Source organism: Brachionichthys hirsutus, chromosome 10, assembly GCF_040956055.1.
Source record: "Brachionichthys hirsutus isolate HB-005 chromosome 10, CSIRO-AGI_Bhir_v1, whole genome shotgun sequence".
NCBI lineage: Eukaryota > Metazoa > Chordata > Actinopteri > Lophiiformes > Brachionichthyidae > Brachionichthys > Brachionichthys hirsutus.
Genome location: NC_090906.1, coordinates 2,047,254 through 2,059,668, shown reverse-complemented (window position 1 = coordinate 2,059,668; position 12,415 = coordinate 2,047,254).

The following is a 12,415-nucleotide window of genomic DNA, read 5'->3' as shown; positions in this document are numbered from 1 at the left end:
GAGATTCTATTTTTCTGTGAACTGCACCTTTACTGGAAATATTTTTCAAGACAAATCTATAACCCCAAAGACTAATTATTGTAAAACTAAGCAGCATTTCCTGCAATTCATGTCTTATAAAAGGACACTTTAGCACAACTTTTGTCCCAGTGTGATTGTAAATCAGCTCGGCACAGTCAGTAATGAGCTGCGGGGTTCGACCTGAAAGCCTACTGGGATCGCTCTCCGAATTACCCAAACCCTGGGAAAGTGTTTGTGTGGACATTCCAACGCCTCACAAACGCCGTTACAAAAAGATTTGTTTTGTTGTTGTCACTCTTAACACAGCTTTAACACTCAGCAGCTCATCTGTCTGCGAGTCGGACCCCCCGATGGACAAACACCAAATAAAAAAACAAGAAATGCAATTTATTTGGAGCGGGACCACACCGCGTCCAGACGAGGGGCCCCGCGCTGGTTAAAGTGGTTCTCATGATTCTGAGTTGACAGGAATAGCCGTGGAGGACGCAGGACACATGCTGGGGCGCTCACATGACACATCGCTCAGGCTGGAACAATCCTTGACCCCCCCCCCCCCACCATCCCGTGGACGGACACGGAAGCTGCCAAAACTACTCCGTGCAGTCTGGAAGACCGAGGCTGAGGGAACATTATCGCCGGCCGGTTGGCGTTTAGCGGCCGTTTAATGATTGGCTTCATTTTTTTTGATTCAAACACAAGTTGGAAAGAGTCGATTAGGTTCGTCTATTTCGGGTCAGGAGGGGAAATGTGGCTCCAGATCCAAAGCCTGAATACACAAACCTCTAACGCTCCAACGAAGGCGAGCGACTGGACAATGAACTCTTAGAGGTCTCACACAAATTTATATAAAGATTTGATTCGTATGAAAGTCTAAAAACAGGGAGGTGAGGATGGGAGCAGGGCTCTGCGGTCGGGGGGGGGGGATCTGCAGGTGAACAGGCTCGTCTGTCGACAGCCTCAAGTGTGTGTGTGTCATCCTCATCTGCTGACTGAGGACTTCCACGCCGTCGTCACCTGCAGGTGACTCAGCCAGAGGTCGACCCATCCGGGACGAAGACACCTGACCGAGGACGCCAAACTCACGGTGCAAGTGTGTGTGTTTGTAAGTGCATTTTGTGTGTCTGGAATGTTTCAACTCTTGAGTCGGTGCTGACAATAAGGACTCAGCTGATGCTAAAACTTGCAGAACGCCACTTTTCTCAGCCTCCATTTTCATTTTCTGTCATTTTGGCCATGGAATCCATGAAAAAGAACAAACTTGTTGTTGTGTTGCTAAACTCGTCGTCACACACCGAGATCACGGAGAAACGTCCGCTTCAGTCTGGAACCCTTGACCCTCGGACCCTTGTTATCATTAAGACGCGCAGCTATTCGCCTGCCCTCCGTCTGACTCTAACCCTTCTCAGATGTCCCACTTGGACGTGATCCACACAATAAAACAACACTTCAGGGAAGGTGCTAACAATACGAGTGTGTTGCTCCCCTTAGAATTCCCTGCATTCTTCCATTTCTTCCATCTATAAATCAAAAAGGTGCAAAAAGGCTGACGGCGTTGAGCTTGAATATCGGTTGGGATCAGGCGAAAACGGGCTCGAGAGCGAACCCTCGTCCGGATGGCCAAAGACCTCTGTGTCTGCAAAGATGACATAAACAACGGGAACTGATCCCAGCGGCGCTTCCTGTGGGCGAGCATCTTCAGCGTCCGCCGGTGGTCGGCGCGGCGCTTCATCGGTGGGTGTCGCCGCTAAGAGACGAGGGAAAGAGGCCTTTAATGCAGAGCAGCAAAAATATCAGGGTGAACGTCAGCCTGGACAAAATGATCCCAATTGGCTTTGTGCAGCCTGGGGGGGGAAAGAATTTGGCTGGAGTTGTGAAGGCTTTCAGATGAACTGACCCGTACTGTAAAAGGACTTTTGTGGACCCCCCCCCCCACACACACACACAACCGCCTTTAAACAGGAACACAGCAGCATGTGTTGTTAAAAGGGCATTTTTGTTTTGGTGTGTGTGTGTGTGTGCGTGCGTGCGTGTGTGTGTGTGTGTGTGGAGGGGTGTGTGTGTGTCCTCAGGTGTGTTGCTTGGAGACAGCAAACCACACAACGGCAGGTAAAGTGTTTGCAGCGTTTAGTCGGAGTCGACTGACATAAAGTGTAATATTTCACTGAGGGCGTCGTTTATCTTCTAAACTCGCTTTCTCCGGGGGGCGGGGGCCACATCAGCGTTACGGCGGCCCTCAAAGGGCCAGTTGTAACCGTAACACAGCGTAAATGTAAATAATTGTAATGTAAAATAAATGTAACTACTCCTTAACATGCTGTTAAATAACAGTATTTAGTATTTATTTAAGTTACAAACGTTACATTTCCAATTGTATAATTGTAAAAAAAATATTTATTATACCATACCATCAAACATGAGCTGCTTTGTTTTGATATTTGCTTGTTTGTTTGTTTGTTTGTTTGGCGGCAGAGCTCCCCAAAATCTATTTGCTTTAATCCCCTGAATCTTTGCAGACAAATGGAGGATTGGGGTCAGGAAAGAAATATCAAACGTGGATGAATCGGGAATGTTTTCATTTAATTACATTTTTATTTTCCCCTTCTTTTCTTCTCAGCTTGTGAATATGAAATTGAATATTTGGACGCTTACAAAGCGTAAGAAATATTTCTACCCATATTTTAAATAATTCCGTTATTTGTAGAGGGAGGGGACTCACCCATGTGAAATCAGATATTAAAGAAATAAACTTGAAACCAAAGTTGACGCATGCGTAACTACAATTTAACCATTTTTTTAACAAACACTGTTGGACCCTTAAAACAGGATCTGAACTACGGTAGATATTTAAAAAAAATTATCTTCTTAAAACAATCAGGACAAGCCTGTAATTTAATACAGCACAGAAATCAAGATATTTTATGTCTAACAAAGGGCCTGTGAACGGCGGCGCGGATTTGGTTTGAACTCAAATGATTTTCCTGATCTTCCAATGTGCCTCCTTACATTTAAACATTCATCATTTTCCTTGTGTTTGAAAACTCCCTGAAAGTGAATAAAACAAACGTATTTTTGGTTTCTGGAAGTTAAACTGCACGCCGCATTGTTTGGGATAAAAACAAAATGTGTTCATCTTCAGACTGAACTCAATGTTAAACGGATACATTTATACTTCCATAATGTCAACAGGCAGCGAATCAGGGCCTATCGAGAAGGCTGAGCCGCCGGGGGGGGGCTGCGAGAGAGAGGAGAGATGAAAAGAGCCGAAGAGACAAAGAGAGAGACCGAATTAATATAAATAAAAGAAAGAGCGAGTGCAGGACGCTGGGAAAAGTAAACAGCGCCCAGTGTAATCACAGTAAATCTGGCTGGGGGGGGGGGGGGGGGCAACAGAGCAGCGAGCCAACTCCCATCGCTGAGAGGGCTTAAAGAGGGGAGCGGCACGGCGTTATTCACACGAAGATCAGCGAGAGGCCGCCGTGTTGACCCGCCGTCCGCTTGAGTTAAGCTTCGTGACCTTCTGCGCAGCATTCAAGGAGAGAGCTGCGAATGTAAAGATGGCTGCCGTCGCCCCCTTAAACGGTTTTCATCTCCTCGGTGCGGAGAACGTGGCAAAACTCATTTGGCCTCCATTTAACATGAGAAAGCGTCCGCCTGGCCAGCAGCGTTACGATAACCAGCGATGATCTGATAAACGGAGGAGCCCCCCCACGCCGGCCCCGGATCATTCCAAGCGTCAGGCCGGTTGGCTTTGCCTTTTGTCGCCCTGCATGAAATGTCCCTTCCGAGCTCATGTGCTAAGCTAACGGTTAGCTGTCTTGATGTCAGTCTGGTTTAATGCGAGGGGAAAAGGGCGAGGCGCTGAGGGGAGCCCGGGCGCAAAGAGGTGACGCTGCGCAAGACTTCCCACGAGTATTTACACTCATTGGACGTTTCCAGGAAAGCGTGAGGTCGGATACTTCCTCTCACTCTTTGGGCGCCACGTGTGTTTCAGCCATTTATTCTGGAGGCTCTCTCCTTACGAAACGAGGAGCAGATTTTATGATATGATTATTCAATAAGAGAAAAATCTGGAAAAGGTTGTAGCTGGAATGGCACTCGATGGAGCAGATGCGTCCACCAAGGCCGACCAATCCCCCCCACACACACACACACACACAAAAAACAAAGTTTGACGGGAATCAGTTCTGTAGTTTTTATGAGAGTTGAGGAAATAATGAAACTGCTACAGGAAGTGGTAAAGAAGAACGTAATCAACAAACCAGCAGACATGTCTTGATCTCATCCAGGATTGAACCACATTCTGCTCTCATTACGAGAATAATAACGGTTTTCCTTTTGTGTCAGACAAACCTCAGGCCGATCCCGTCCCAGGTTTGTGTCGGCGTCTCGCTAACCCGGGCGCTGAAACACGAGTATGAGCCTAGCGCTAAAATAGTTCCTCCCCGCCGTCGACAACACACAACGCTGGCTGAGAGCAGGCCATGCATGAGCTCAACATGGATCAACCCCCCCTTGATCCGGTTAAAGGCCGCCATTCTCCTTCCAAACGAATGACTCGGGAATACACTTCAGACATTTCTTCTCGTGCTGCAACCCAGGCGCATCCCAGAAAATCAATCTCTCGCCCTTACAAATCTCTCAATGCCACCTGGAGCGAGAACCCGCCGTAGATGTAAGGAGGGCATCGACCCCATGCACATGTATGTGCTTCAATCGCTGCTCCATTTGTAACATAAGCATCATTTTGAACAGTGGCAAGATGCCCCCTCCCCCCCCCCCCCTGCTTCTCTTTAATTGCTTCCACATTTCTCCATCTGGATGAGGTGATACCATTTAATCAGCGAGAGGAGCGACGGGCAGCAGGCGAAGTCATTACGTGTGATTAGAGATGTTGGCAGCAGCCATTTGATGCGAGAATCATTCGATTTGAGCCGCCGTCACTCATCAATAACCTGCTACCGAAGCCGCCGTCAATCATCAACAACCTGCTACCGAAGCCGCCATCAATCATCAATAACCTGCTACCGAAGCCGGAAAGGTCTGGGGCTCCCTGATTAGGAAATCAGAGATGGTATTTTGTGCCAAAGGTCATTTTTCGATTTGATTTTTCAAAGAGTATGCTGTCAAAAATATAGAATAAAATATAATAAAAAAATATATTAATATGGTGTAAAAAATAATTATTTAATAGATAATTATAACACTTTATTAAACTTGAGTTCTGCTCTTCTCATCTGCAGCAAAATATAGAAATCATAATTTAAAAGTTGTCATTTTTTATCAATTTAAATCTATTTTTATGAACTTTTGGCAGCTAAAACACGTCAATGGCCTGCAGGCGTTAACACGCTCAAGATGTGCTGCCGCCGTACAGGCTGTGCTAGCAGGAGGCCGCGCACGCATGGGACGCCATTGTTAGCGGGAAAGGAAGGCGCTCCGTTCTTCCGGGCCACATTAGACACACAACAAATGAATGAATGCGAGTCGGTGAGGGGAGCGGGATCCTTATTTGAAGGGGAATCGCCGGAGGCCCGTTACGAGGAGCGAGTAGGTGTGAAGGGTTAAAGCAATTAGCACCCATCTCTGTCACAATGCTGGGGAGCAGATTTCAGATGTTCTTCCCGGGGAGCCTCTCGCTCCTCATTTCTCCCGCTGCCCCTCCCGTGGCCCTGCTGGGCTGCACATTTCCAAGCCTTTCTAAATAGTCCAGTCCTAATATTTACTTCAGGCAGAGCGAGAGCCGAGGTGGCAGGAACTGATGCCCTCATTAATTCTGCAGAAGGAAACAAACATTTGTCCTTTCAGGGCCTTGTGTGACTTTGGCGAGGGGGGGGGGGGTGTAGCTGCAGACTGACAGGAGCGCTCTTTGTGTTATGAAGCTGTTGTGAGTCTGTGCGAGCGACCCGAGCAGCAGGCGTGGCACTGTGTTGTGATGAAGTGTCTTGTGTTGTTTTCTCTTCCTCTTTGCCGCTGCTGTTTAGAAAGCAGCGCGTCGGCCTCACTGTTTCACAGCAAAGACAATAACACCAAACAGAATTGAATTCCTCACCGTCAGCCAATCAGCTCGGCTCAGATTTAATGTTTATCCTGCGCTCAGTGAATGATTAAGGAACTCTTTTCTCTCTCTGTTGGCAGGGCTGAGGAACAAATAGAGACGACACAATAACCGGCGGCCATGTTGAATAGTTCAGAGGCGTTTCATCAACGCTGCGTCAAGCTGCAGCAGAGCGCTGTGTGTGTGTGCGATTGTCGTGTTTACCGTTACAGTGTGGCTCCGCCCATTAGACGTGGGACAGATTGTGTCCTCTGAAGACGCTGGATCACCGTCCCTCATCCCTTCTTCAATCTGGTACCTGAAGGATTTGCATCACAATTCTTTCACACAACATCACAATTCAAAGCCGTGCCAGTTCAGCAGGAGGAGCTAAAAGCCATTTGTTGTTGTTGTTTGTTTGTTTGTTTGTTTGTTTATTTTACTAAGCAGTTTCAGCTAAATGTGCTTCCAAAATGTCTCACGAATCTGCTTAAATGACACAGAATTATTGTCTGTTTGGTTACAGGTAAAAAAAATAAAATAAAAATGTCAATAAGAATGACCCGGAAATAAGCTAGCATTACTAGTTGCTGGTTAACTAGCGATGAGTTGCTGTACATACAGCTAAAATGTGGACAGTGTAAATCCAATTAGGAGGGGAATGAGCTGCACCGAGTGCTTTTCTAGTATATTTCATGTACCGTATTCATATATATATATTTTTTGTTTTGTTTGTGCCAAAGTATGATGTTTGTTATTCTGGTTTAATGCCACTCGGCTTCCAAGATAAGCGGCTTGGGAAGAAAGGCGACTTCCCAGAGAAGCTTAAATCATTTCCAAAGGATACGACCTTGGAACTGTTCATGTCATTCAAAAACACTTTGTTTTCCTGATGAAAGAAGAGACTTTAATATTTCATTCGGTTCTTTACAAAGTCTCCTGTGGCCCGGAAACCGGCCTATAGCCGGTATAGATGGCTCGCACTGAAAGAGCTACTTCACGTTACCTTCAGGGATTGATTATTATCCTCTCATCGGTGGGCTTCTTGTGGTGCTTCTCTGCCCTGGATGCCCCTCGCTGTCAGTATGGATGCCCGAGGGAACATTTAGCTCTTCCTCCAGCACAGAGGCCCTCACACTCCTCCTCAGCCTGCCAACTGGGGATTAACACCACAGCCTTGGCTGCTGGCCCCAAAGCCCCCCCCCCCCACTCCTTTGCTAACCTCTACATTTCCCCGTCGCTGTCCTGCAACCACCGAAACCACCCAAAAGTAAAGTCGGCCACCTGCATTCCTCGCCGTGTCACATGACCCACCAGCTCAGGCTGGCGGTGCCCCGGGCCAAACGCTGCGAGTACCAGCACGATGCCAACATTCCAGCCTGACGGGCGTTTTGTCGGGGGGATTTCCGGTGGGCTTTCATGCCAGCGTGGAGCGATTATTGCTGCTCAATAATCGCTGGCTGTGACAGGTGGACACAAGGCCGGTGGGGGGGGGGGGCTGGCTATTCAGTTTTGACCAAATTTGGTAAAGTGATGGAGGACAGGTTTTATTCTCATTAGGTAATAAAAGCTAACGTGGAGCAGCCATCGTCGGGTGACAGGGAGGAATCGGGTGTTTCTTTTTCAGCAGCGATCGCTTCTTCTCATCGGCTTGACTGCCTGAAGGTGAGCAGCCCATCGACCGCATGCACAAGGGCCATTTTAGTTTAGAATTAGATCATCAGATTAAATCAAGCCAGCCCCACAATGAGGGGCAGCTGTGTGTCCGGCTCTATTCTCGCCGGGGCACTTGAGAAGACTTTGAAGAGGACTTTGGAATTAATCTCTGAATGGCTCATCCGAGCAATAATTCACAGATATGCCTTTGGGTTATCAGAATGATTTAGCCAGACGTGAGTCGGTGCATTGATGTTCTTCACCGTGGCAGTATTTCGGGTGCGTGTTGGCATGAAAGGCGTTTTAAGAGTTTGTGCACGCTTGGTTTTTCTCTGTTCAGATGTGCACCGGCTTTCAACGGGCTGGTTCCTGTTGAGATGAAGGTCAGAGCGCAGATGCCACTCAAACGACTTTCATAGAGGCTGATTAACAGATGACAAATGGCCGACTGGAGACCATTTGGATCTAAAAAAACCCTGCAGTCATGGCTTCTCTGTCTCAGTTCATTCATTCCCTTTGGTCGGGCGCTCCATCGGTATGCATTTGTAACAATTTGTAAAATCAGATATGAACATCTGAGCCTGAAACCTAAGCAAAGGAAATCCCTCTTCCTCAACCTTCTGCCGAAGGTAAATAGACCGAGAGAAGGCGACGGCTGGGAATCCGGGCCGTAATTCTTAAAGCGGCGAGACCTCAATTGCTCTCAGATTCGTCCTTTCCTCTGCCAAACCAGAGGGGTTCTGAGGGACTTTAACCGTGGCAGCGATGCTTCGGGTCCCGAGCTTAAATCTGGGTTGGAGGGTGTAGCGGAAGGAATTATCTGTCTGTGTCTCCGCCACTTAGAAGAAAATGATGCCTTGGCCTTGAAACTGAGAGGGTCCCCACATGAAAGAGCCCGTCTGGTTTTTGTTTTCATCTCCACACTGGCTCTCGCCGGGAGAACCTATTTCACGTCTGCTCTGTCGGAGTCTCAAACTGCATCGCCGTTAGTTTTCTGCTTTCGTTTTTGAGCGATGATGAGAGGACTTTCAGTTCCGCCTGCTCTTCCCATTCAACATGGCGGACACAGAGTCAAAGTGCGAGGACTGAAGCCGGACCTAAAATCAGGTAACAGAGAACGCTCAGATGCTGATTGGCTAAGAGGCGCAGCTGGATCGCCACATTCAGAGCCGTGGCGGCTTCTCGTTAAAGCTCAATGAGTCAGAAAACACCTTGGTCCTCCATGGAAGGACTTCCTCCTCCCAGTCCATGCTGCCTTTCATCTATCTGCCCTTCCTGCACCCAGGACCACAAGGTTATTTAAGAATTGTGACTTTTTTTTAAAGTGTAATCTCAACATTATTCTCCCAGCCATTAAGTTTCGGGAGCATTTGTGCTTTTCCGTGAGTGTTCCCTTCCCTTCCCTTCCCTTCCCTTCCCTTCCCTTCCCTTCCCTTCCCGTCTGTGTGCTTTTCTCTCTTTGTGTTCAGCCTCTCTTTTTCTCTGAATGCTTTACTGACCTTGCATTTCCCTTGTTTCCACTCAGTTCCAGCAGCTGGACTGGCAGCACTGGCCTCTGACTTACCTCCACAGGGCTGCGATCATTTCCTGTGCACCCCTTTGCCCTTTCTCTTGCTGACAGAGGCTCTAATCCCCCTGGCCTGGCTGTGCTCGGCCTGCCCTGCCAACAGTAGGGAACATTATTTTCAAATACAAATGATTATCTAATGAACTCCCCCCCCCCCCCCCCCCCAATCTGTGTTTATCCTACCAAGAATTAAATACAAGCCTCTCAAAATGTCAGGTGATATTATCTTAAATTCTATAAAATAAAACGCAATGCAGTAAAATTAAGCAAATGAAATGACTGAGCACCATTTGCGTGCTATTGAGCTGTCTATGCAGCATAAATAATAGCACAATTATTTCCAATGTCTTGACTGTAAAACATTCAGAAGCTGACATAAAACATGTGGTTAATAAATGCCCTATAGAGAGCCACTTGGAAATATTATGACAGGGATGAAATACTACGTTATACCGACATTAGGTCAGCGAGAGTTACTACTATGAAGAGAAGCTTGGAACTTTTTACCTCACGAAATTCAGTTTCTTTCTCACAGCAGTCTAGTTTTTGGAGCAAATTCAGATTTGACGTAAAAACCACATGGTTAACATGTGATGATGTAAATAACACACAGATTACCCAAAATGATATAACATCCGGTAAAATAAAAATAAAAATAAGTTAAACACAAACGTTCATTTTTACATGTTGATAAATTAGTATTCATGATGTTACACTTTGTTATGTACAAAAATATATAGAATCAGTGATCGGAATCTGTACAGTGAACATTTCTTCTGATAATCCAAGTGATGCAATTTAAAACACAGGAATTTAATTATAATAAATTATTGTGGCACTGCTGTTTATATAATTATAAATAATAATAATCTATAATAATCAAATGTTAATAATGGCTGTTCTATTCAAATGTGCAAGTAAGTTGCATCATAATATAACATAATATAATATAATATATAATATAATATAATATAATGTAATTCAAAAATGTTTTTTTTAAAAATCCATTCAAGCTGATTCAGACACTGAATTATTTTCCCACACAGCTAACATGATTAGCATATTCAGCTAACAGACTAACTAAACTAAACAGTTCCGGTTAAGCACTATAACATGAATGGCAGGCAGCATTGGTGCGTGGTTGCAGTAAAATATAAAAATATTCTTAACAAAAAAAATGCAAAGTTCGGAAATCTGACCCGCGTTTCCATCGGCATACGGTCAGCTGTTGATTAGCTGGAATCCGATCATTAAAAACTCATACAGCAGAAATCATCTGTCTGTGCGTCGTATATTTTTAGCTACTTATAACACACGTCGTTTCCCTGCCGTCGTTACCACGTGATATTAAGTAATAAATCGAGATGTTATTACTGACAGTAACACGAGATCGCCTGCGGTCATGGAAATAATCAGCACTTCTGGGAACATAGACCCGCGCAGGATGCCACAAGCTACACGGCAAAAAATCTCACATGTAAAGAGGATGCTGGGCTCACATCTGGCTGCAGCATCAGCATGGCTGTAATTAGATTTTTCATACGGAGGGTGAATAATGTTCCAGGTTAAGGGAGATGGCTAACAACAGTCCGTCTCTGCCTGTACATCCGACCCGATCTGTCTGATGAAGTCCTTCACAATGCAGAGCTCAATTTGTATTCCAGAATCATGCAGATCTCACTTTCAATTTGTGTTGTTTTCTTCTTCTATTATTTGTATTTTATGTTTTACAGAAGCACAAACAGAGCAGCACTCCTCTCGTTGTATATCCACTATGCAATGACAATAAAGGCTTTCTAGTCTATTCTATTTTGCAAAATGTAGCTTGAGGCCAATAAACTACAAATTTAAACTCAATAAATTAGCCAATTTTTTCATATCGCTATCTAATGCTAGCATCATCCTACTAACTATAATATAAATGTTATTTACATATATCCAAGATAAATATGTTATTATAATTTTAAATCATTTTTTTGAAGCTCAAGGAGGGAATTGGAGGAAGCTGAATACAAAAATAAAGTTTGTAAAATAAAAGCAAACCATAACAAATTAGTAGTTTGCATAAAGAATAGAATATGAGTATAATTACATGATCATAATAATTCTAATCTGGATATTGGATTCTAGTGGATGACGGATTAGATGCAGTTCTTCGATTTAACAGAACTTTGATCGGAGTCGGGCTGAACAGTAGCTCATTTTACACAATCAGCTGGTTTGATGTCATTCATAATAAATACTTTAAATGTGATCAAATAAAGTAATTAAATGTCATCTTCCATATTAGACATTATGCATCCTGCATCTCGATCCTTGTCCCCTGAGTCACATCCTGACATACCGTGTCTGGCAGGAATAATGTGTGATATATAATGAGTACGTTGCGTGTCGACTCCTCAGGCGTGTCTGTTGCTGCTGTATGTTGTCATAACATAAAGACATCAACGCCTCGCGGCACGGCCCGGTCCAACCAGGACCAGCCTCAGAATGCAGGTTTGCTTTTTTCTCTTTAACAACTGTCCACATTGAGATTTCTTTTTGGATTTTTGATGTAAAAGCTGCGTCAGAAATGTCTGGTGATGGAATATAAAGATGAAAATCTTCACATTGAGGCCACAGATGAGCCGAACATACAAGAGACCAGGAGAGCGCTGGTACAGAACAGAACCCCAATCATCTGTTTTAACTTTGGGGTTACTTATTTAAGGTTTTAATTACGTGTACAAGAAGAGACTTATTCTAAACAAAACAGCTTTTAAAAAAATATATTAAAAAAACCCTAACTTTTAGTTCTAAAGTTAACCCTTTAAAGCCCGCACCATGAAGTAATTGTTAGAACACTCCAATTCTTGGAAAATAAGGTCTTAATGGAACCTTCTGACACATTTGTCAAAAAACAACACAGACATTTTTATATAAGTGCTCTAATTTATGTAACTTTTGCAAAATCAAACTTCTAAAGTAGAAGTCTCAAAACAATACGTTTGGCAATAAAGGGTTAACCAAACAGCATCTGACTTCATCCTAAAACTGAAATAACTTGATGAATTTACGCAGAACTCTTCCAACGTTTTGTAAACAATCCCAGAATGCCACGTCGGCTCATCTGCCCTCAGCCAATCAGCGCCTCTCGC